We start from the raw sequence: 26,503 nt of genomic DNA on the forward strand, positions 1-26,503 counted from the left end.
AGGGCTTGAGGCCGTGGAGGCGAGGTTCCCCCTGCCGCTTGGGGACCGTCGGTGTGCTGGGCCCCGCGTCTCCAGTGACATATCTGTAGCTGTTTGTACTTGCAGCTTTTGAGCCCTGGCCACGGAAGATGGTTCATATTATATTTAATGGTTGTTGATCTAATATCTGGCAAGTGCGAGAGCTCTGTTCCTGACGGTCTGGCGGGGCCCTCAGCTCTGCGCTCCCTCACCGCTGCGGCCTCCAGCCCCGAGCAGCTGTGGTCACATTACAAGAATGTGACAGTTGGACTGTAGTTTCAGGCCTGCTCAGTTTCTTTGTAAATGATTTATAAGCCCAACTTGAAAAAAATCTGTCTTTAAATCAGTTGCAGCGTTGGAGTTATGTCCAGCGTGTAGGGTTCCCATTACACATAATTCTGTTATTACTAGCTGTGGCACAGTCCTAGCAAAGTCTGTGGATTATAAAAATATGGCAAAAATTTTTTTTGCATTTAAGGATAAATGGTGTTCAAGAGAACAGAATACCAAAGGAAAAGGTACAATAACAAAAGTTTCCACATACAAAGCCCACAGACCTTACTGCAAGTGTGCTGGTGTGGTAAATCTCCCTGAATCTTTAAGATGGTGGCGCATTTAAGCGGGGTTTGTCCAAAGCTCACTGCTTTCATTTACTTACTGAAGGACAAGCCAGAGTTGAATTAAAAAGTGGATCATAGCCCCAGTCACTGAGCCGCCGCCGAGAACCCAGCAGCCTCCCCCTCGAGCCCCCTCGCTTCCCGACGCTCCGTACACCCCGCCCGCCTTCTCCAGCCGCCGCCTTCCGCAGGCCGTTTCCACCGAGGAAAAGGAATCGTATCGTATGTCCGCCATCCAGAACCTCCACTCTTTCGACCCCTTTGCTGATGCAAGTAAGGGTGATGATCTTATATCCGTATAAGAATTCAACAGAGAAACGGCAGGAAGACCCTTACTACTGTCCAAGGGATCGCTGGTGATTACGGTGAAAAGAAGCTAGTGAAGGCGTTTAAGAAGAAATTTGCCTGCGAGGGAACTGTAATTGAGCGTCCAGAATATGGAGAAGTAATTCAGCTACAGGGTGACCAGCGCAAGAACATATGCCAGTTCCTCGCAGAGACTGGACTGGCTAAGGGCGATCAGCTGAAGGTTCATGGGTTTTAAGTGCTCCTGGCTCATTGAAGCTTAAGTGAGGATTTCCTTGCAATGAGTAGAATTTTCCTTCTGTCCCTTGTCACAAGTTTACAAACCTCGCAGCTTGTGTAATGTAACCACTTGGGGTCTGCTGTTAACTTGGACGAGTGTAACTGCTTCACGCAATAAACTGAAAACAGCCATGCTGTGTAGTCTTGAAGTCCCTCATTTAAACAGAGGTCAAGCAGTAGGCACCTGGCAGGGTCCGGCCTGAGACAAAGCAATAACAGTGATGTGTCAGCCAAGTCCAGAGCCCTGAGATCACAGACGGCTATGTCTGGCCAGAAGCTCCCAGCAATCCCTCTACAGAGTTCCCTGCCCTAAGAGAATGTCGCCACCTGAACAGCCCTCGGTGAAGCTGAGAGTGGAGGATGGGGTGAGGCAGCGACGGCAGCTGTACTGCTAGAGGGAGTCTTTGATCGTCAGGGGAAAGATCCCCTGGTGTCTCCAACGTGACCAGGAGGGCAGAGCTTAGAGCAGCCACCTTCATTCTATTGAGGTGATAGGACATCTGGCTTGCCACCAAGGTCTTTTTGACCAGACATATCCCAGCTGATCGATGAGCAAACTAGAATGTGAGGCCAACCTTCTATCAGAGTTAAACTTTGGACAAGGGAACAAATTTCAAACCGATGTATCAGTCACGTAGCTGTAGAGCTCGCAACTTACTAGCAGCGGCTGCCCAATGCCACGTGAAGTAACAAGCTGGTTTTTGGTTTTCTTTGGGGTTTTTTTCCCCTTCAGTTTTAATGTTATGTAATGTATTTAAACACTTATTTATATAAAACTTGTTTTCAGAAAAAAAAAAAGTGGATCATTGCTCTGATATAAAGAGTGTGGTATGTCCATGATTAATAAAACCCTCTATTCTTAGTATAACTTGTAGAATATGAAGTCATTTTATGGGACATTTAAGATACAGATAAACAAAAATATGTTGGTGGAAATTTATTTTTTACTTCAGAGAAGATATTATTTCTAAATACGTGCCCACTTTTAAAGGAACAGTATATATTATTTTGGAAAATAGAAAATATACGTGAACAAAACAAAGCGAACAAACAAAAGGGAAAACCAAAAGCTCTTAGTTATTAGGTGCTCACACCCGGAAGTAAGCGCTGTTGACATGTTAATGTTTAAACTTTGAGATTTTTTTCCTGAATATGTGTGTGTACAACACATGCACATGCATATGGACATAGGAATGTGAGATGCTATTGCAGATACTGGCTTGTAGTCTAATTGTTCAAGTCGTCAGCTTCGATGTTTGCATCTAGTTCTCATACAGGGGTGCCCCATGGTTCATGTAGTCAGTCTTCTGGTGCTGCATTCAGACTGCTTCTCATTGTTTTGCTGAGATGTACAATGCTATCATGAACACCTAGTAGATGCATTTTTATACTTGTGTGATTATTTCCCTACAATAATTTTCAGAAGTGTAATTGCTGAGTCAGTTCCCTCACTTTTTTAACAGCTTTCGATAAATATTGACAAATTTTCTCCGAAAAGGTAGGGCCAACTTATATATCTGCTAGTAGAGTGTGAAGAAACTGTCTACATCAAAAAATAGAAATTATTATTTTTAAAATATTCGTTAGCCCAGATCACAGGCCTATGCCCAAACTGTAAGGGCCTAGGAGAGAGAGTAACTTACAGTTTCCGTTCTTGTGAATGGAGTTCCTCATTTTTGCCTCCACAACTCACGAAGGGGCTTCTCCAAAGCAGAAAGAGTCTCAGTTATCAGACAGCAAGAAAGGGAACTGTGCTTAGTATCTTGGGCATGTATTTCATTTTTCTGTGAATTATTTGTTCACCCTTTAAATTATTTTTTCATTAAAATACCTTTTTGGGGGCTTCCCTGGTGGCACAGTGGTTAAGAATCCGCCTGCCAATGCAGGGGACACGGGTCCGAGCCCTGGTCCAGAAAGATACCACATGCCACGGAGCAACTAAGCCCGTGCGCCACAACTACTGAGCCTGTGCTCTAGGGGTCGTGGGCCACAACTACTGAGCCTGTGTGCCACAACTGAGCCTGCCCACCTAGAGCCTGTGCTCCGTAACAAGAGAAGCCACTGCAATGAGAAGCCTGTACACTGCAACGAAGAGTAGCCCCTGTTTGCTGCAACTAGAGAAAGCCCGCATGCAGCAACAAAGACCCAATGCAGCCAAAAATTAAAAAAAACACACACCTCTTTTTCTCTTTAACTATTAACCTCTTTCCATATGTGAGCAATATTTTTTCTCAGTTTATGATATTTAAAATTTCCAAGATCTGTTTTTTTATTAGACTTAGGAGAACTGCCGCCAGGATTACATATTCATTGATATTTCCCTAATTTTGTTTCATATTTACTACTTTGTTCTTATATATTTTTAATTTTATTTAAAATATAATCCTTGTGGATTATATTTGTATGTATGGTATGAGGTAAGGCTATTAACCCATTTGTTTTTCTTCTAAAGGATTATCTAGGTATCCCAATTACGGATCATTTATTTCTTACTGATTTAAAATTCCAAATCCTTCATATAATGTTCTTAGGTCTGTTTCTCAGCACTAGTTTCCAGCACAGTCCACTGATTCTGATTATGCAGCTTTATAATAACTATTCCTCAGTATCCTTTTAAAAACATTTTACTTAGTTGTTCTTTAAAAATAATTTTATTATGCAAAGTTCCAAATATATCCAAAAGTAAGGAGAATGCTCTAACGAACCCCCTCTTACCATGGCCAGCTACAAGTTTATCAACACTGAACCAGTCTATTGATATTATTTACTCCAACCCCCTAACCTCAAGATCATTTTGAAGCAAATCCCAGATGTTACTGCATCTGTCAATATTTTAGTATGTATTTTTATTAGATATTTTTATCGAGGTACAATTTACATGACTTAAGATTCTTAATTTTCAACTGTGCAATTCAGCTGGTTTGAGCGTTTTTGTATATTGTACAACTCTCACCACCCATTTGTTCCAAAACATTTCTATCATCCCCAAAGAGGCCCCATACCTATTAGAATCAGTGTCAACTCCGGCACCGCCAACCCCCTGAGCCGCTAATCTACTTTTGGCCCTTCGGCTTTGCCTTTTCTGAATATTCCATATAAATGGAATCTTACAGTATATGTCCTTTGTGTCTGGTGCTCTTCATTTAGCATGATGTTTTCAAGATTGTACCAGTGTTTCGTTCCTTTTTATGGCTGAAAAATATTCCAGTATGCGTATGCCACATTTTGCTTATGTATTCATCTGTTGATGGATTTTTGTGTTGTTTCTAATTTTTGACTATAACAAATAATGCTGCTGTGAGGAGTCATATACAAGTTTTTCTCTAAACATATCTTTTCATTTCTCTTGTGTGTATGTGTAGGAATGAAACTTATCAGTCATATGGTAATTCTATTTTTAGAAAGTTTGAGGAACTGCCGAACTTTTATACAGTGGCTGCATTATTTTAAATTTCTATAGCAGTGTGAAAGGCTCCTGATTTTTCCACATCTTTGCCAACACTTATTATCTTCTATTTTCTTTTTTTTTTATAGCTATTCTAGTGGGTGTGAATGGCATCTCATAGTTTTTATTTGCATTTTCCTAGAGATTAATTATGTTGAACACCTTCTCATGTGCTGGTTGGCCATCTGTATATCTCTATGTCTTTTTTTCTGGAGAAATTCCTTCCTTTGGAGATATTCTATTCCAATTCTTTGGAGAAATTTTATTTAAGTCCTTTGTCCATTTTAAACTGGGTTATTTGACATATATTGTTTAGTTGTAATATTTCCTTATATATCCTGGATATTGGACCTTTATCAGACAGTTAACTGGCAACTATTTCCTCCCATTCTGTGGGTTGTCTTTTTACTTTCTTTATAAAATCCTTTAATACACAAAAATCTTTCATTTTAATGAAGTTCAATTTGTCTTTTTTTCTTTGGGTGCCTGTGGTTTAGGTGTCATATCAAAGGATCATTTGCCAAAGCCAAAGTTATAGAAATGTACCCCCATGTTTTCTTCTAAGAGTTTTGTAGTATTAGTGCTGACATTTAGATCTTTGATTCATTTTGAACTGATTTTTCCCTATGTTGTGAGGTAGGGGTCCAAATCCATTTTTTGGCTCAGGGATATGCAGTTATCCCATACTGTTTGTTGAGAGGATGATTGTTTTCCTGCATTGAATGGTCTTGGAAACCTTGTCAAAAATCAATTGACCATTGATTATGAATGTATTTTGGGGCTCTCAGTTCTATTCCATTGTTTTAAATATCTATCCCTATCCCACTACCACACTGTCTTGGTTACTGTAGCTTTGTAGTAAGTTTTGAAATTGAGAAGTGTGAGTCTTCCAACTTTGTCCTTTTTCAGGATTGTTTTGGCTATTCGGGTCCCTTGCATTTCATATGAGTTTTAGGATCAGGTTGTACTTTTGTGCATAAAAAGAAATTGGAATTTTGATAAGGATTGCATTGAATCTCTAATTCAATTTTGGGGGTATTTGTATTGTAACAATATTGTTTTCCATACCATGAATACTGGGTGTCTATTTATTTGTTTATTTATTTATTTATTTTTATGGATCGTATGGTAGTTTTATTTTTAATTGTTTGAGAAACCTACATAGTAGCTGCACCAATTTGAATACCACCAACAGTGCATGAGGTTTCCCTTTTCTCCACATCTTCACCAACACTTGTTATTTGTTGTTTTTTTGATAATAGCCATTCTGAGAGGTGTGAGGTGGTATCTCGTTGTTGTTTTGATTTGTATTTGCCTGATGATTTGTGATACTAAGCATCTTTTCATGTGTCTGTTGGCCATCAGTGTGTCTTCTTTGGAAAGTGTCTATTCAGGTCCTCTGCCCATTTTTTAATCGGGTTGTTTTCTCTTTTGATGTTGAGTTGTATATGTTCTTTGTACATTTTAGATATTAACCCATTATTGGAAATATCTTTTGCAAATATCTTCTCCCATTCAGTAGGCGACTTTTTCATTTTGTTGATAGTTTCCTTTGCTGTGCAAAAGCTTTTTAGTTTGATACAGTCCCATTTGTTTATTTTTGCTTTTGTTTCCCTTGCCTGAAGAGATATATCCAAAAAAATATTGCTAAGACTTATTTAAAAGAGAGAACTGCCTATGTCTTCTTCTGGGAGTTTTATGGTTTTAGGCCTTATATTTAAGTCTTTAATCCATTTTGAGTTTATTTTTGTATATGGTGTGAGAAAGTAGTACAGTTTAATTCTCTTTCGATTTATTTAGATCTTATTTAATACAACAGTGTTCCATTGTTTTCACTGTAAAAGTCATGCACATCTTTTGTTAAATTAATTCTAATGAATAAGCTAATTGTTAAACTAATTAATAAAACTAGTATTTTATTCTTTTTGATGCTATTTTAAATTGTTTTCTTAATTTAATTTCAGAATGTTCACTACTAGTATATAGAAATGCAACTAATTTTTGTATATCCATCTAGTATGCTGCAACCTGGCTGACCTAGTTTGTTAGCTATAATAGATATTTTTAATGGATTTTTGAACTTTCAATATATAAGCTCATGCCATGTGCAAATAGAGATAGCTTTGTGTCTTCTTTTCCATTGTAGATGGCTTTTATTTCTTTTTCTTATCTAACTGTTCTGTCTGTAACCTCCAGTACAATGTTGTATAGAAATTATGACAGCAAACATCCTTGTCATGTTCCAAATCTTAGGCAAAAGTGTTCAGTCTTTCATCATTAAGTATGATGTTAGGGGCTTCCCTTGTGGCACAGTGGTTAAGAATCTGCCTGCCAGTGCAGGGGACAAGGGTTCGAGCCCTGGTCAGGGAAGATCCCACATGCTGCAGAGCAACTAAGCCCATGCACCACAATTACTGAGCCTGCACTGTAGAGCCCACGAGCCACAACTACTGAAGCTCTCATGTCTAGAGCCTGTGCTCTGCAACAAGAGAAGCCACTGCAATGAGAAGCCCACGGACCGCAACAAAGAGTAGCCCCCACTTGCCACAACTAGAGAAAGCCCATGTGCAGCAACAAAGACCCAATTCAGCCAAAAATAAATAAATTTATTAAAAAAGTATGATGTTAGCTGTGAATTTTTCATAAATGGCCTCTATCAGGTAGAGGAAGGTCTTCTCTATTTCTAGTTTGTTGAATGTTTTTATCATGAAAGGATGTTGCATTTTTTTCAATTTTTTCTGCATCTATTGAGATGATCGTATGTTTATTCTATTGATATGATGTATTACATGAATTGATTTTTCTATGTTCTACTAACTGGGATAAATCTCACTTGATTATAAGGTATAACCCTTTTTATACGTTGTTGCATTCAGTTCTCCTGTATTTTGTTGAGGACTTTTGCCTCTATATTTATAAGGAATATTGCTGTATAATTCCCTTTCCTAGTGATGTCATTGTCTGGCTTTTGTATCAGAGAAATACTGGCCTCATAGAATGAGTTATAAAGCGTTCACTTCTCTTCTTTTCGGAAAATTTGAGAATGATTGGTATTAATTCTTCTTTATAGTTTTAGCAGAATTCACCAATAAATATATTGAGTGCTCAGTGTTTCTTTGTTGGAAGTTGTAATTATCATCATCATCATCATCACTCAGTCTTCTTAGCTAATAGGTCTATTACTTCTTGAGTCAGTTTTGGTAGTTTGTGCATTTATAGGAATTGTTCCATTTCATCCAGGCTATCTGATTGGTTGGCATACAAATGTTCATGGTATTCCCTTACAGCCTTTTTCATTTCTGTAAGGTCAGCATAATGTCTCCTCTTTCATTCCTTAGTTTGTGTCTTCTCTGTCTCTTTTATACATTGATTGCCCATAAACATAGATTTATATTTATTATTTATAATTATTGCTTTATATATCTTTTATATCAGATTAAAAATACAAGGAGTTACAAACAAACATACATTTATTCTTTTATATTTACCTATTTAGTCTCCTTTACTGGTGCTCTTTATTTCTTCATGTGGACTCGAGTTATTATCTAGTGTCTTTCTATTCAGCCTGAAGGGCTCCCTTTAGCATTTGTTGTAGGGTATGTCTGCTCATGACAGACCCTTTTGATTTTTATCTGCAGGTTTCTTAATTTCTCCTTCTTCTTTTTTTTTTTGGCCACACAGCGTGGCATGCAGGATCTCAGTTCCCTGACCAGGGGTTGAACCTGTGCCCCCTTGCATTGTAAGCACGGAGTTTTAACCACTGGGCCACCAGGGAAGTCCCCTCTCCTTCGTTTTTCTGGATATAGGGTGGTTGAAATGGTTTTTTTTTCTTTCAGCACTTTCAGTATGGCACCCCACTGCCTTTTGGAATCCGTGGTTTCAGACGTTAATCTCATTTGTGATAACTGGCACATGATGGATTGCTTCTGTCTTGCTGCTTTCAAGATCATCTCTTTGTTTTTGTCTTCGGATAATTTCATTATGATGTATCTAGGTGTACATCTATAAATTTATTCTACTTGGAGTTTGTTGAGCTTATTGAATGTATAGAATAATGGTTTTCATCAAATTTGGGAATTTTTCAGCCAATATTATTTGAAATAATATTTCTGATTCTTTCTCTCTCTCCTTGCCTTCTGGGACTCCCGGTATGTGTAATGCTGGTACGTCTGATGGTGTCCCACAGGTTTCTGAGGCTCTTCTCCTTTTTCTTCATTCTTTTTCCTTCCAGTCCTCAGATGGTTACTCTATTGACCTAGCTCAAAGTTCATTGATTCTTCTGCCAACTGGAGTTGCTGTTGAATCCCTCTGGTGAGTTTTTCATATCAGTTATTGCACTTTTTTTGTTGTTTTTTTGCGGTACGCGGGCCTCTCATTGTTGTGGCCTCTCCCGTTGCGGAGCACAGGCTCCGGACGTGCAGGCTCAGCGGCCATGGCTCACGGGCCCAACCGCTCCGTGGCATGTGGGATCCTCCCGGACCGGGACATGAACCCACGTCCCCTGCATCAGCAGGCGGGCTCTCAACCACTGCGCCACCAGGGAAGCCCTATTGTACTTTTTAACGTCAGAATTTCTATTTCATTCCTCTTTATAATTTCTCACTCTTTACCGAATAATTTCTATTTGGTGAGACATCATTCTCAAACTTTCCTTTAGTTTTTAGGCATAGCTTCCTTTTTCTCCTTGAATATATTTAGAGTCTTGGTCTAGACAATTCCACATGTGCGCTTCCTCGGGACAGTTTCTAGTGTTTGCTTCCTTTTGTGTGTATGGGTCACACTTTCTCGTTTCCTTGCATGATTCACACTTTCCTTTTTTTGTTGAAAACGGGTTATATGAACGTTATAAGGTGATCCCTCTAGAAACCAGATTCTCTCCCCTTCCCAGGATAATTTTTTACTGCTGCTTACAGCAGGCATTTTTATTTTAGTGACTTTCTGGATGAGTTCTGTAAATTCTGTATGTATTATTTGTCATTTATAGCCGTTGAAGTCTCCATACAGTTAACTTAGTTGTCAACCAATGACTGGACAGAGATTTCCTTAAATATCCGGAACCAAATCATTTCCCAGTCTTGGAACAGGAGCTGTGTGTGCGTGTGTGTGTGTGTGTGTGTGTGTGTGTGTGTGTGTGTGTGTGTACACACCTTCAGTCCTCAGCCAAGAAGTATACAACTCTGTCTTAGCTTCACTCCTTCACTGAGCCTCAGATCAGAACAGAGGTGAGCACTTAGGTCCTTTTTGGACCTTTGCTGAGCCTGTGCACAGCATAGGTGTGCACAAGGACTTCTCAATTCCCAGGACTGTGGCAATTCCCTTCTCTAGCCTTTCCTTCCAAGGTTTTTGGTTCGTGAGTTTTTTGCCCCAAATGTTATCTGTCATCCAGGCAGCAGCAAGGAAAGCATTAGCCTGTAACAGTTTTAGACAAATGCTTTAGCATGGGCCGGTTCTGCATCAGGTAAAACAAAGACAAGCCTTTTGAGCCAGTCTTCCAGGGAGACATCAGATAGGTCAAAATAAATGATTAAAATTCTTGTAAATGAGGTCTGTTCTGCTCCATCCAGTATAGGAGATGCAGGGAATTATTTTCACGGCTACCACTGAGCAAGGGAGTTGGCAATGGGAATGGGGTGACTCAGACACCAAAAATCTTGTGGTTCTCACTGAGATTCAGCTGTTTTGTTGAGTAAATGCTCTTATGGTTCCTGTAACCCTTTGATTAATTTTCCGACTTCTGAAGAAAAGCGAATTCTGACAGTTCCGGCCAAGTTTTCGTTGCTTTTATGGAGGGGCAGAAGTTGGAGTTTCTTATCTTTCTGCTGCTTTCCTCCTACTCTTGCGATTTATTTCTTCAGCTGAATGTCAGTTATTTATTCATATTGAGGTTTTGACTTGGATTACATTCAATTCGTAGATCCATTTTCAGTGAATTGAGATCTTTATAATTTTGAAGATTTCATTGAAGAACATGATATGCTTTTCTGCTTATGTGTCTCTTTGTAAGTTATTTAAAAATATATAGTTCTTTTACAAATTTTAAGTTTATCCCTTTTATTTTATTTATTTTAAATATTTATAATAGATAAGTGTATAATAAATATGTATGCATATTTATATTTATTTTATAATAATGAAATAGTCCATGAGGCCTATTTTTCTATTATATTTCCTAAGAATATATTGTTGGTATGAGAAAAAGCTGTCAATTTGCAGATAATTCTTTCATTCAATATTTTTATTCACATGGCACCCTTGAGTTTTTTTTAAGTAAACATGCAAAGAGTGATAATTTTGACACCTAATTTCCAAATTTATGCTCCTTATTTTTTTCTATTCCAATATTTTATTAGATAACATCCCCAAGTACTATTATGTCAGTGTGGAGGTAGCAAGCATTCTTGTTTGATTCTGACATGTTTTAGATGTAGCTTTTAAAATTATAAGACAGTACATTTCTAACCATAGAGAAGTTTCAATAACCATAGATAGGATATATATGAGTTTAGCAGAAATATCTGCAGAGTTCAAAAATTAAGCGTGCTTCTTATTGTTGGCTTGAATTTTCTCCCACTGTTTACAAGTAGAATCTTGTTTCACTATTATTCTTTCCCCCTTTTCTTTTTTATTGTGAAATATAATATATTGAAGACATGTATATAAAACAAATGTGTACACCTCAGTGATTTATCCAATAGGTACAGAACCTATTTCCATTTCCAATGGATATTTCCTATATCCATTTCTCCAAAAATATATATGGTATTCTAGCTTTTATGATCATCACCTCATTGGCTTTACTTTTAATTTTAAAAACTTACATCCCTAAAGCATATATATATTCTTGTTTTTGAACTTTTTATACATGATACACAGTATATTTTCCTTTGTTTTTATACTTACAAATAATGTTATCTTGCACATTCTCACACATGTCTCTGTTGTTTATGTAACTAGGGCAGGAATTGATGGGTCATAGGCTTGTGTATTTTCAACTATAGTAAATAAAGCCAGTTTTCCAAAAACGTTGTGCCGATTTAAAGACCCATCATCCCTGAATGAGATTTTTCAGTAGCTCCATATACTCACCAACACTTAGTGTTGTTGTTTTTGAATTAATTTATTTATTTGTTTTTATTTTTGGCTGTGTTGGGTCTTCGTTGCTGTGCGTGGGCTTTCTCTAGTTGTGGCAAGCGGGGGTTACTCTTCATTGTGGTGGGCAGGCTTCTCATTGCGGTGGCTTCTCTTGCTGTGGAACACAGGCTCTAGGCGCGCAGGCTCAGTAGTTGTGGCACGTGGGCTCAGTTGTTGTGGCTGGTGGGCTCTAGAGCACAGGCTCAGTAGTTGTGGCTCTCGGGCTTAGTTGCTCCATGGCATGTGGGATCCTCCTGGACCAGGGCTCGAACCCACGTCCACTGCATTGGCAGGCGGACTCTCAACCACTGCGCCACCAGGGAAGACCCTCAACGTTAAATTTTAACACATGCTATTTCTCCATCTATTGAAGTGATCATGTGTTTTTTTCTTTTTTTTAAACCTTTTATTCTTAGAGTAAATCCAACTTGGTCTTAATGTCTTACGCTTTTAATATACTGAGGGATTTATTTGGATAATAATTTATTTTGCATTTAAAAAATTTATGTTCACAATTGAGTGGGGTATATATATAATTTTTTTCTTATAAGACTTTTGTTAGGTTTTCATTGTGTAGGTGCTGATTTTATTGTTTTCTCTCTTAATTCAACCTGAAGTAAAGTGAGTCTTATCTAGATCTGGAATTTGTAAACAATCAGACTGTGTGGACTGCCAGTTGACCATCACTTCTTCATTAGTTATCTGTCAAGTGGCTCTGAGATAACAGCTAGAAGCTACTGGGAAATGCCCTGTCCAGTGGGGGCTCTGCTGGACAAAAGCGTTTCCCATTTCTTACCTGTGCTCTCGGGCACCTTAATTCTCAGAGTGGTGAGAACAGAGAAAATGTCCAACTTTTTTATTGCTGCATCTGTATCTCTTAGTACAGGACCTGGCAAATAGTAGACCCTTGATATATAGTAAGTAGGTCTACAAATGAGTGACTGACTACAATTTCTAGCACATTTACTGTTAGAGATCTTCCTTTAGAACCTCATTTATACGTGATGTACTGCTCAAAATGTCCTATTCTAGTCCTAGACTCTCCTACTTAGGCCTAGTTACTTTCTGGAAGTTGTTGCCTCTGAATATATGTGAATATGTCAAAGTGGACAAATTCTTATCAGGGACTGAACAGTGGGGTTCTGAACATAGAATTTTAAAACATGGCCACGAATTATTTGATGCTTCTTCATGAAGAGGAGAGTGCCTGTCCCTTCCTTATAGACCTGGGTGTTCTTATGACTGTTTTGACCAAAGAAGCATGACCACAGGATCCATAGGCTTTCTAAGGCCCAGCATGGAAGCCCACTCAGCTTCTACTCTGTCCGCTAGAATGTTTGCTCTTGGACTCTGAGCCCCGCCGTGGAAGCCTCGCCAGGCTAAGGTTACCACCCTGCAGAGGCTGTGTCGGTGCCCCTTCAGCAGCACAGCTGAGCCCAGCAGGTGACAGCCACCAGTGCAACATGGAGCAGAGGGGTCCCCCACCTGGACTTGCCCGGCTTCTGACCCACAAAACCAGGAAATATAAGCAAATGGGTATTATTTTAAGCGGCTAAGTTTTGGGGGTAGCTTGTAATGCAACAATTGGAATATCTTTGGATATTTTTTCACATATTCTTTATTTCGTGAAGATATATTTTCTTAGTCTATTTCCATTTCCTTTTGAGTTAGGGGTGATTTTGTCCATATTTTGGCATTCCCATTTCTTAGTTTTTTACACTGTCTCTTTTCTCTTTCTTAATAGACGTTGTTTTAAGACGAAGAGACTATGATGGGCCTACTAGGCAGGCACTGATTTTAACATATTTTCTCTTGAAACAGTGAACATGACCTTCTGTTAATAAAGAATCAAAAGTGATTCAAGCTATTATATCTAATACTTAAAAAAGCAAAAATAGACGCAGATGGTTCTATTGCGTCCAGTGTTGCAGTGCTCATGTGTACAGGCTGTTTTTTTGTGTGCGTGTGTGAGGTACGCGGGCCTCTCACTGCTGCGGCCCCTCCCACTGTGGAGCACAGGCTCCGGACGCGCAGGCTCAGCGGCCATGGCTCACGGGCCCAGCCGCTCCGCGGCATGTGGGATCTTCCCGGACCGGGGCACGAACCCACGTCCCCTGCATTGGCAGGCGGACTCTCAACCACTGCGCCACCAGGGAAGCCCTGTCTGCAGGCTTTAAACAAGTTTTAAATAACAAAATTAAAATCTACTTGTGTGTAGTCTGGAAAGCCAGTGTGATTTCCTGACAGTCTCTTGCTAGCTGTTATTACACATTTCTTTGCCTTACTAATTCTATTTTCCTCTAGAATAAGGCAGCTAATTGGAATAACACAATTTGGGATCCGTGATTATACTTCTCTTTTGTTAACTCATTCGATTTTAAAATTTAATTTAACTTTTTGGTCATCTAAGAGATCACATTATGAGTAGGTTTTGAAATGTTTGACTTTTTAACTCTGCCTTTCCTACATTAAAATAATGTGAAAAATTGATTGACTTTGTGAACTAGAACACAAAGCTAATGCCTTAGGTAAAACCTCTCCTGGACCCTATGGGAAAGAGCAGCAAAAAGGACCCACCATAGGCTTGACCCTTGAATTGAATTGTTAGTTTCAGGAAGACAGTGTAATTTGTTTATAGTGAAATCTTCCTGTTAGTTTTTTTGTTGTTTTGTTTTTCCTTTTTTTTTAAGCCAAAAAATTGGGTGTGAACTGCTAATGACTAAAACTTGACATTTGGTTTTTTCCTTCCATCAGGGCAAACAAGCAGCCAGGAGGAGTAGAAGAATTAGTATTGGATAATTTCATAATTTTTAAAGACTGAAGCAACAGAATGACTTGCTTTGTTAATTTAACAATAATATATTACAAGAGAAATGGCTTGCTTAAGGTTGTCTCAAAACTTACCATTGGAAGCTTGAAGAGCTGATACTAGAGAATCCACTTACGGTTCCATTTCTGTTATCAGTTTACCTTAAAGAAAAGTTCCCTGAGTGAGACCTGGAGATAATAACATTCTGCTGAGCTGCTGATTCCAGGGTGAAGAACTCTAAAAACTACAACAGTTAAACGTTATTTAGGAACTTACTTCAGTTGCATTTAAAGTTGAAATAGCATTTTGTTGTCTAAAGGCAAAGTATTGAATTACCAAAAAGTGTAGTTTGACAAAACAATGAGCTATTGCCATTGGAAGGGCAATTTTTAAATGTATATTGTGTCAGTCCTGCTTCTCTGTGGAGAAGGAAATAGCATAATATTTTGTAAATGCTCAGTAAAGCTATTTTTGCCATAATTTGGACTGAAGGCCTTTGAAATAAATAATGTAAACTGCCACCTGTAGACATATGGCTGTGGTGAAGACCCTGACCAGGCCCTGCTTTCCCCAGGCGTTGTATGACGGCTCCACCTCCCTTTCAGGACAGCAGTAAACTACTGGCCATGGCTCGCTGTGTTTAAGACTATAAAACAGGAAGTTATCCATCCATCCATCCACACATTTTTCTGTGAATGACAATTTAAAACCATGTAAGATGATGACGATATAGGCATTAGCTAAAAATACTAAGTATAATTTGGGGACTCAGGTGATATCTGGAGCAAAGGTTAGAAAACTTGTTTTTTGGTGAAGGACCAGATAGAAAATATTTTAGGTGTGGGCCAGGAGGAAAATTGAGGATAAGGAAAGGAAACAAATCTCAACAATGTTTTCACTAGCGACTTTCAAAATATAATTATAAAATTGAGTGCAATTTTTGTTGTAATACAGATCTGCAGATGAGAAGAATGAAATAATATTTTTTGGGAGGGGTAATATTTTATTTAATTGGGGTTCAAAGTTAACATTCCTTATATCAGAATTAATTGCGAATGTACATCTGTTAATGCTTATCTGTAATGAAATTCTACATATTTCATCGTTGAAATTTTCTTTTCACACAGATAGGTATTACCAAACACTGATATCAACCCACAAATATTAGATTTTAATTGAGCGTATTCATTCCTTGGCAAGTAGTCCTAGAATTCCATTAGATTTTACTCTTGATATTTGTCTGTTAATATTTCATTAAGTTGCAGATTAATCACCTTCAGTTGAAGGTTAGGTAGGAGCTCTTAACATGCAGCTAAATGGATTTTGAAATGTGGAAATTTCTTTTGCCCTGCTGGAACTGTTACAAGAGCTGAGCTTGGGAAATATGTCTGCTTCAAATGTATATGAGAATGGAGATCTCACTTCTTGTTTTGACTTCTGACAGCATGGGAAATGTACAAACCCTCTGTAACTTTCAATTCAAACATTAGTTGTCATCAAAATGACTTTAGTGCAGTATAACTTTTGCATGTAAGTATTGTTTTGCCTTGTAATTTTAGGTTGAATTTATTAAGACACAGTATCAAGCTAATTCCACGGTTCTTCAGTGTTTGATAAAAATGGTAGAAGGCAGTTCTCATTTAGAAAACTTTGTCTCCACCTTGAACTCAACAGCTGCAATAGAGCTTTACTGGTGCTGAGTTGCTGGGCTGCTGTGTGGTGAGCAATTCAGTGCTCAGCTTGTATTTCTGACAGACTTCACCGCCCTGGGGAAGATTAGGTAACCAGAGCATTAAAGCTCACCATTGTCACTGCAGGTTCAGTGAGATAGGATAGATCAAAATACCTTCTGCAGAGTAGGTAATAAATAACCCTAAGCTTCACACAATTTACATCCTCAAAAGTGTTGTCAAGCTTTTCCCTCCACAGGTTTTACCACCAGCAGTTGTAACACATCTTAGTGGATTCCACTTCAGGTTGTACCAAATCCATGTTTTTCTCAACTTCTTTTGAAATATTCTCATCTGTAGTTGCTCCAGGCTGACTATTGACTGAGACTAATTCTTAAGTCACTTTGAATTGCTGACTTCTTAAGTCAACAACGACGTTTGAGAAAATATTATCAGTAACACTTGTTGACTCGTCAGGAGTCGAGGAAGAGCTCTTGAGATAATTCTCCTTGTTGTTAGTGAACTATTGATGTTGCCACAATGTCCTCAATTCTTCAACATCCTTGAGTCGAAAGGCGAACAATCTTCCACGAGCTTATTTGCTGGGGCCCACTTCCACGGCTGCTGCAATCAACCGTGATCTGTTTAACTCACAATTGGTTAACTGTTCTTCTTTGTTGAGATATTCTGCTTTAAACTTTCTTCATGTTCTGACCATGCCGTCTGTGAGTTCTGATGAGCCTCAGTCTGGCCTGTGGGGGGATGAGGCCTCGTTGGGCTCAGCTTGAGTGTCATGGCAAAACAAGCATGATGTTGTGACGGTTCTGCAACACAACTGTCCACGCGCCCCCGCACCCCAATCTGGCTCACTGAGTCCACTTTCCTCTTCTTGTTTTGACAAGGAAGTAGAACGTCATGGTAAGGAGTGTGTGGGGGGCTTGAAACGCTGCCAATTGATATTGCACCGCGTGGCGTGTGGTGCGACAAGCACAACGTGAGCCATGGGACCCACATCAGGTGGCCACCACAGCCACCCCCTCTGCATCACGGCAGCAAGTATCCACTGACAGCGTGGGAGCGTGTGGATGTGCCTTTCTTTGTGGACATTGGAATTTGAACTTCACGCCATTTTCGTGGGTTACAAAATATTCCCTAATTGTTTTCAACCACTTGGAAACATAAAAGGGGCTCTTAGCTCACTGGCCTGTACAAAAGCAGGCTGTGAGCAGGGCTGGTTCCTGAGCCCAGTTTGCGGACTCACGGAGGAAAGTCGCAGAGAAGTCAGGTACAGTTTGCAGTTAGCAAATGGGGAGGAGAGGACTCCATCCCGGGTAAAGGATCCGGGAGCTTGACCCGGCGTCACACATGCTCTGGTTATGCACCCATGTCCGCCTTCACTCAGCTAAAGGTCAGAATTGTAGGTAGTGTGAAGGGTGGAGCTTGCGTGGGGCACCTCCATTCTGCATCGCTCGCCCACTTGCGGGCCCACCGTTAGCCTGCAGACTGTGGACGTTCCTGCTGCAACCTGAGCATCTCACGGACACTCTGCCTCTACCTTTCTCCCCTTCCACCTCCTCTCAATAGGTCAGGTCAGAAAAGGGCAAGAAAGGAGGAAAACACGCTGCTTTGGGGTTACACGTCTAATTTTGTGCATGCCTTATTCTTAACCAAGTCTGTTAAGGAAGAAGGTCAGAGACCCAAGGTAGAATTTGGAAAATCAAATCTTAAATGGAAAGAACAGTGTTTTTCAGAATTCAAAATATTTTAATTTTTTTTTTTTTTTTTTTTTGCGGTACGCGGGCCTCTCACTGTTGTGGCCTCTCCCGTTGCGGAGCACAGGCTCCGGACGCGCAAGCTCAGCGGCCATGGCTCACGGGCCCAGCCGCTCCACGGCACGTGGGATCCTCCCGGACCGGGGCACGATCCCGTGTCCCCAGCATCGGCAGGCGGACTCTCAACCACTGCGCCACCAGGGAAGCCCCAAAATATTTTAATTTTTTAAAAAAAATCATAAATAATTTAAAAAGTTATGTTTACTTTGATGTTATTTACATCATTAGAAATGTAAGCAGTGTTGTTTGAACTAAATTGTAATCCATGCAGAGATGCAATACATGCAGAGTTAATATGCTGCATAGTTAGACGTTGTTAAAGTCCATGGACCTCAGTAAGTGATAAAGACACGTTTTCAGAATATTAAGTTAATGCGTGGAGTCTGAATCAAATCAGAAGAGCAGTGTGGGAGCAGTCCGGTCAGTGCAGGCTAGAAAGGGCACACCTGGTCTACAGTATCCACTCCACTTCTGTACAGTCTAGCCATGCAAGGTACCGGAAGACTCAGTGTAACAGAGGCGTACTTTTTGAAGATGATGACTGTAGGTATTTTTACCTACTCTACCTATGTTTGCCTGTACCGCCGCATTCCTATCCTGTGAATGTGCTTTTGTAAACTCACTGGGCCCTGCTTCCTCTTTTAAGTCTTGGAATCACTGCATTTGCCCTCATTCAAGCAGGCTTGCTCTTCATTTGGTACAATGTTCTGATTTCTTTGCGCTTCCAGACAGCAATTAGAGGAGAGGCAGGGTTTAGAGATTATAATTCAGACATTTGGAAAAGTTCTTACTATTGTCTGTTCAGATAGGCACCAACAAGACCCTTGAATTTTCTTTTCTGATCCCTTACTTCGAGTCCTGTCAGCATGTGAATGGGATGGAATTTGCAGCTGCTCAGGGTTTGTTATGAAGGGCAGCGGACTGTGATGGGACACGGGGCCTTCTGATGGTTGTCTCCTTGGAAATACAGGCGTCGTGGTGTATATGCCGGTTTTCTTCCATCAAAGGGAAACGTGACTAAAGTGGAAAAATCAGTGCCTGGACGTCCTCCAGGTATAGCTTCTAAAGTTGCAGCATTTCAATTTTTAGCTCAGGTGAAATACTGCATATTTGCAGAGAAACTGCAGTTCCACAGAAGACAGGAAGATGTTCTAAAGGTGCAGATGTACACCATAGGGTTAATTTCCGGAAGCTCTGTCTATCAGTTTAACAGCTTGCAAGGTGTTAGTAGCGTTTATATCCTCCATATAAACGTAGCACCTAAGGTGGTGTCTGGGTGGCCGTGCCGCAGAGCACAGCGGTTCTTCAAGTGTGGTCCCTGGGCCAGCAGCGTCAGCACCATTCAGGAACTTGTTGGATGCAGACTCTTCCCACCACCCCGCCCCCTGCCCAGTCCTACTGAATCAGAACTCTGAGGAAAGGCCCAGCAATCCATACGTACTCAGCTCTCCGGGTGATTCTGCTCACACAACGTCTGGGGGCCACTGGTGCGATGGTTGAGGGGACTGGGTCTGTCGGCACTTCTCAGACTTCAGTGCCTTCAGAGAACCTGAGATCCTTGAAGACACAGATCTAATTCAATGGATGTGGGTGGGCCAGGACCCTGCCTTTCTAACAAGCTCACTAGCGACGTTCACTGCTGCCGGCCCAGGGAGATGCCTGGGCCGGGGAGTGCCAGCTGTCTACTTGGGGCTGAGTATCAGCTCTGCCCTGCGACCCACCACTTAGATGGTCCGAGTCCTGCGGTGCGGTCAGTGTGTATGTACGTCTGAAGGAAGGGTTCTTGCTGCTGCTGCCCCAGTGGGCTGAGATTGGTGGCTTCGTCCAGGTGGCCGCAGGCACACCAGGGAAATCACTCAACATTAACTTTCTCTCTCCGTCCGGAGAGACCCCCTGAATGGAGCTAGATTTTGACAATTAGCAAGTGATTTTTAACTGACCGGAAGTTATCACTGTCTTAAGAAGACTCTACAATAACTTGACTAGCAAGTTAAGGCTGATACGTTTTTTATATAATCGGTATTCGTTGTCATAGGAAAATTTGCTCAGCTGTAGCCTGGTCATCGTCACATGGAACCCCATGTGCCACTTACTATGAGGAATGACAGCCAAGTAATACTGTCTTTGTTGATAGATCTCATCTGAGGATCTCTGGCAAATTACACGAAAAGTAGAGCATAAAGTTTTCGTTTCTTTTGTAGAAACCCTAAGCCTAAAATAATTGATTTTTGTAAAAGCTTTGAGAGGATGTTAAGCGTGGGTAACAGGATACCTTCATCTAAGACAGAAGCCTGCTTTGCTTCCCAAAATTATTACGAATGTATTCTAATATACATCAAAGTTGAAAGAGTTTTGCAGTAAGCAGTTGAATTCCCATTATTTCGATCCTGGGATTAATATGTTACTGTATTTGCTTTATCACGTAATTATCCATCTGTCTTTCTCTTTATCCACTCAATAATAATCTGATTTTTGATGCATTTCAAAACAAATTTGACACATCAGTACACTTCCTGCCAATACCTCAGTATCTATACTTTTAACCAGTTACTACCATTTTAAACTAGAATTTTGTCCCACTTATTGGCAAACCTTCCTTTTAAAGGCATAAGAGCCCAGCATGCTACACCAAGGACATAATAAAAAATAGACGGGCTTTTAAATTTATGGCTTTTGGGCTGAAATCTTGTGTAAGTCTCAAGCTAGATTGCTATGGGTTTAAAATAATGAGAAAAAGATTATTAATGATTAGAGTTTAATTGACCATTGGTTATTCTTTTTGTAGCTGTGGAAATACTGGGTAGACCCAGGACATGACAGCAGAAATTAAAAATGTCAGCTGGCTCCAGGCACTGAAAAGTCCCCAAGACATGTAGCTAACATGTTAAAGTTTGCATTTTTTTTTTTTTTTGCAAACTCTTTCATCTTGTAAGAGCTCATCATGTAACGAGCTGATGGATGACAGGCTGTATGTCTGGGAATGGCTCTTGGAAGCCGGAGAGAGAATCGTATTCCCTGAATGCCTGCACTCATATTTCTTCCCAGAAATGTTTACGCAGCATACGGGCGAGGGGCCTGTCACCCATCATTAGCTTGGTGAGGACCATCCTCCTGACCCGAGTATGAATACATTTGTACTGTCTTCAGCTTTGGACCCGTTAGTACCCACCTCGATCTGAGTTTTTTCAGGAGGTTACATTGTGGCAATTGGCTGTACACCCTTCAGAGTCTCCTTGGTGGTGGTTGTACACGTGACCCCCCTCAGTGACCCACCACATTCATTAACCTCGGGAACACCTTTACTCCTCCACTTGCACTTGAGCTGTCGTCTGAAGGCTTGAGAAGTTTTCCCAGCTGGACATCCCAATATTTTCAGCCCAACTCCTCCACTCGTGATGTGGCCAGAGAAGTCTTGCTTACGGGCACAGCCAGAGAAGCACTTGGCAGGTGTCTTTGCCCCGTGTGCCCTGATAAAGCTCAGGACAGGACAACCATCTGATCTTCCCTTTGGCCAGGTGCACGTTTCAGGACGAGCTACTGGGACTTCAGGGGCCCTACCACAAGTTTCCTTTGACCTACAGAAGACTCAGCTAACCTCCTGAATCTCAGTTTTTAGCTGCTATCCAAGAATGGGCAGAATAAGGGTCCCAAAGACATCCCCGTCCAAATCCCCAGAACCTGCGAATATGTTACTGCGCGTGGCAAAGGGGGATTAAGACAGGTGGAATGAGGGGTGCTAATCAACCGAACTTGAAGTTGAGGTTTTCCTGGGTCATCCAGGTGGGCCCAGCGTAGACACAGCGTCCTTAAGGGGGAGGTGGACTCGGGGAAGAGGTGGAGCAAGGCCTGTGTCAGCCCAGAGCGGGGAGACGGCCGGCTGGCACCTCGAGCTTAGCCCCGTGGGGCCCGTTCTGGACGTCTGGCCTGCAGAGCTGCGTGGTGACAACTGATGCCGTCTGAGACACAAAGTTTGTGCTCGTTTATTTTCGGCAGCAGTGGAAGCGGTGTCGAGCAGACCTCACCAGGTGAGGCCTGAGATGTGGGTTGCCCGCATTCCAGACACTGTGTCCAGCCTCCGTTTTCGTGGCAGAACTTTCCAGGGATAAATGCCACAGGACACGGGGGCCGGGGCTCCGGTGCCACTGTCTCCTGTCTCGTGCAGTCGGGGTCCTCAGAGGGATCCTGCCTGCGGCGAGGAGGGGTCTCGCGCCTGGCCTGCTCTCCTGCGCACGTGTACGCGCCCCCTTCTCGCTCCCTGTCTGCTGGGCCGCTCACTCATTCGCCCCATCGTTAATGCCCTGCAGGCGCAGGACTGCGGCTCCAGCCTGCGAGAGGGCTGCAGGTTTGCTGGCCCCACGGCCCGGCGAGCGCACGGGCGGCTGCTCGTCAGCCTGGAGTGGTTTTTGGTCCTGTCCTTGCGTTTTGTGCTGGGGAAGTGTCCGGCTGCCGTCTGCAGTAACCAGGTCCCCACCCCCAGCACGGGACGGGATCACTCCAGGGACACAGCGCTTGACCCGCCTCCGCACCAGCCTGCGGGGGCGGCTGCCAGAAGTTCCCACCAGACAGGGCAGCGCCGGGCTTCCTGGGTGACCGACCAGCTGACTCCAGCCACCGCTTTCACCTTATCACGTGTGTCCTCGATAGTTATGGAACAGGGTGTGGCAAGATAAAGGGTCAGTTCACACCCTGCTAGTCCAGTCACCTAACGAGAATATGCGCACGTCTTAGTGCCCGAGAACAGTCCGTTCCTTCGCACACCTTCGTGCACCGTGACTCCTGCTTGTCAGAAAGTTCGTCGCGTTTTCTTCTGTTGGCTGTTAATTGTTGTTCAAGATCTTTAAGCATAATTTTTTTCTGAGGGTTGTGTTTGTGGCCTAAAGTATTTTATTCATTTGGCACAATCGCTGGCATGTGGAGGGAGACTGAATACTCTCTGCTGCGTGGCTCGTGGGGAGCAGGTATTCCTCAGCTATTGCTAAAAACAAGATAAACAACGCTGCGTAAGCAAACCCCCCCAGAGCTCAGTGGCCTGAAACGACCCCTGGTTCTCCCGCTATGTGGTTGCCTGCTGGCTCCACGCCACTGGGACGCCGGACGCCCTCCTGCTAGACCTGCAGGTAGCGTGGGTGGCTCTGACCTGCCGGATGGCAGAAGATGCAGGGAGGTGCAGGAATCTTGGGAAACCATGGCAGGGATTCCAGCTCCTGCAGCCTTGCAGCAGGTGGGATCGTGCACGTGCCAAAGGCCACCACCTGCTTCCCGAACCTTGGGAGCCCCATGGCCTCTCACCCTGCCATCCCACACCAGTGGGTTCTAGACGGGAACCTTGTTCTAGAAACCCTAGGAGCTAGAGCACCCCAGACACCCAGCATCCCTGCCGCAAGGCGTGCACAGAGGGCTCAGGGTGCCCGTGAGCTCCTTCTCAACCCTTATCGCCAGGCGCCATCTGGTCCTGGGGCCTGCGGCTGGTGCCACCGCCTGGAGCAGCTGGGGGCTCCTTCTGATGCAGCCCTGAGGGGCTCATCGCTTCCCCTTGTGCCTCTTCCCCCCTCTCGCGGTTGGGGGTGCAGCGCGTCCTCCTCCCGGAGGGGAGAGCCGTCCCCCAGAGCGTGGGCGCTGAGAAACACGGGGCCCCCTGGATGTTCGGGGTTTTCTTCCCCGCTCTGACTCACACGTCTCACCTCCAGAGGGCGCACGACTTCCGGCTCCAGATCCTACTTGGCTGACACCCTCAAGGCCAGGGACCAGGGGAGGCAGTCAGGTTTCCTGCTGAGTGAAAGACATCCCAGCTCAGATGCTGAAGGGACACGGCTGTCCCTGTGATGTGAGGATAAGTGGCTCCTGGTAAAAACACACACGGAGCCTCTGCCGAGGTTGACGGCCTGCGGCCAGGGGCTGCCGGCTTGGCGGGCAAGCGCGGAGCTCCCCGGAACAGCAAGTGTGCAGTGGTCCCCATCTTGTTAAGCATATAAAATACGCCTTTGTTTTCCAAGGGGCATGTATTGCACGCAGGCCAAATCAGGATCGTAGGAACTAGAAGCTCTTCATTTTCCAAGTGGTTGAGAGCGGTGCTGATCTCTGCCGTCCCCCCGGAACGCGCTATTGCTTTTGGCTTCGATCTTCTGCTGAGGACAAGTCTAGTTCCTTCCCTCCAATGGCCGGTCCCGCAGAGAGGGAGCTGGGGCACTGCCAGCGGCTGTGCAGGTTGGTGCACGTGTGCACCTGGGAGCCCGGGAGTCACAGGCCAGCAGGTCCACCGTGAGGCGGACTTCGGGCTGAGGCCACCTGTCACCGAGCCCCCTCTCCAGCCTCCTCCTGGGCGTGTGCACAGGACCGAGTGGGTCCAGCGGTGTGTGTTACTGGGACCCCTCGTGGTCAGTGGGCTACCCCAGCCTTGCCGTGGTCAGACCCTGGGATGGAGACCCCTCTCCCCAGGGTCAAGGCGGCCACGTGGCCTCTGCAGACGCTGCTCCCGGCATCTCCCATGAAACGAGGGCCCTGTTTGCCAGCCACCCAGGCACGTGCTTTTTCAGAAATGTCATTCTCCCTCGCCAATGGGTTCCCCATCTTGCGGCGAGGGAAGGTCTTCTGGGCTGCTTTAGGTGGGGAGGGACGGTGATGTGTGTGGCACTGGTTACACATGACTCCACACCCCAAAATCACAGAGTCTGGGCTTCTCTCTGGGGGCTGCTCCTCCAGCCCCGCCGGGCACAGGTCTGACTCAGCTGCTCGGAGCTGCTGGGGTGCTGCCGGAAACCGCCCGACGTACACATGGCCCCCTCCGTCTGGCCTGAATACGGTGAGCCCTAATATTGGGGAGGGTAATTCTTCCCACTTTATGTCTCTTTTTCAGCGTTAACTATTCTAGGCCTTGTGCCTTTCTGTATAACATTTAGAAGAAGCTTGTCTATATATACAAAAAAATAAAAAATAAAATAAAAAGCTGGACGCTTGAGAACAATTGTATTAAACCCATAGACCGACGTGGGGAAAGTTGACATCTTGACTGAGTCACGCAGCTCATGAACTTACATATACCAACTAATCAGCCATCATTGCCGGTATTCTGACTGTCTTCTTTAAAACTTAAATAACAAATCATATCAACTGTTTTGATGTCAATTCTGTCATGATTCTGATAAATTTATTTCCTCATTAGTTAATATATGAGCTGGTCGTTTTCCATTTTCATCCTCTTTTATTTTTAGCAGTTTCAAATAGTTTTTGAAGTAAGAAACTTTAAATTATACATCAGCAGTATATCTAATAAACGCTTTTCTCATAGCTTACCTATATATGTTTATATTTAACTTCCAATGTTCTTATATACTTATAACTTACAGGATTCAATTTTTATATCCCATTACCCATTTATAAATTTTACTTACAATTTTGAGTTTTGGGTGTACATTTTATTTAACGTTTGTACAATTTCTGCATCAGCATCGTGTGGTGCAGTGTGAGTACTTCAGGGGGTGATTACGTCTTGTGAGTCACCCAGCGTGTAACTGGCACATTCTAATAAATGCCTCTGTGCTTGTTGTAGCAAGTGTACTGATTACCTGCAGCACCGTTCCTGTAAACCTTTCTGCCCAGAGAGGAAGTGCTGTAGCTATTCGCGTTCGGAATCCTCATTTAACAGTTTTCTTCCCCGTTTACTAGAGGAAACTCCTGTGCTACAGGAAGTACATTTCTGATGATTCCTGTGCATATTCTCAGTCTGGCGAATTCTCCATGCTGGAATTTAATCCCCACCAACTCAAACCTGCCTTCTTTCGTCTTACTGAGGGTCTCACACCTTTCCACACCTGCCTATTCAATTCCACGACAACACTGTGGGAAAGGCATCATTATCACCACTTCTTGTGAGGGAAACTTGGGATTCTTGAAGGTATCTTGCCCAAGATACCACACGGAACCGTAACTGAAATACAGCTTTCTTTTTTAAATATATATATATTCCAAGGAAAATGTGGCAAATGCCTGGTTATTGCATGTCTGGCTTCATAGACTAATATACTGCTCATCGTCTCCAAGCATAGTTAGAAGTGCAGCGTGATAATAACATGTACCAAATCATTTTTGGATTTGGATTAGCTGATTAAAAAGGAAAAGGAAAACCTACATCCTTGTGCTCCATTCCCACGTACGTAAGCAAGTGAAACAAGCTGGTTCGTTTTGTATCGCTCTGTAACTAGCAGCTGAAAGTAACAGAATCCTAGGAGGTGAGGACCTCACACCTGCGTCTTGCTGAGCGTGTGTGTTTGTCTGGTGAGGGGAGATGCATCCGGGTTACCCGCTGAGCAGAAGATCGAGTGATCTTTCCCTATTTTAACAATGTTGCTAGATGTGATCATCATGTCTCAAAAGCCTTTGCAAAACTCACAAATGCCTGT

The 26,503-nt window shown here is 42.7% G+C and overlaps 1 long non-coding RNA gene and 1 pseudogene across 2 annotated transcripts in view; both read left to right on the forward strand.

Annotated features, from left to right (window-relative positions):
* Positions 1 to 26,503, forward strand: part of LOC132436777 (uncharacterized) — a 105,662-nt gene that overhangs the window by 48,428 nt on the left and 30,731 nt on the right. The gene's annotated exons all lie outside the window — the stretch shown is intronic.
* On the forward strand, positions 752 to 2,804 carry LOC132437197 (eukaryotic translation initiation factor 1 pseudogene; annotated as a pseudogene).

This window comes from Delphinus delphis, chromosome 14, assembly GCF_949987515.2.
Source record: "Delphinus delphis chromosome 14, mDelDel1.2, whole genome shotgun sequence".
Taxonomy (NCBI): domain Eukaryota; kingdom Metazoa; phylum Chordata; class Mammalia; order Artiodactyla; family Delphinidae; genus Delphinus; species Delphinus delphis.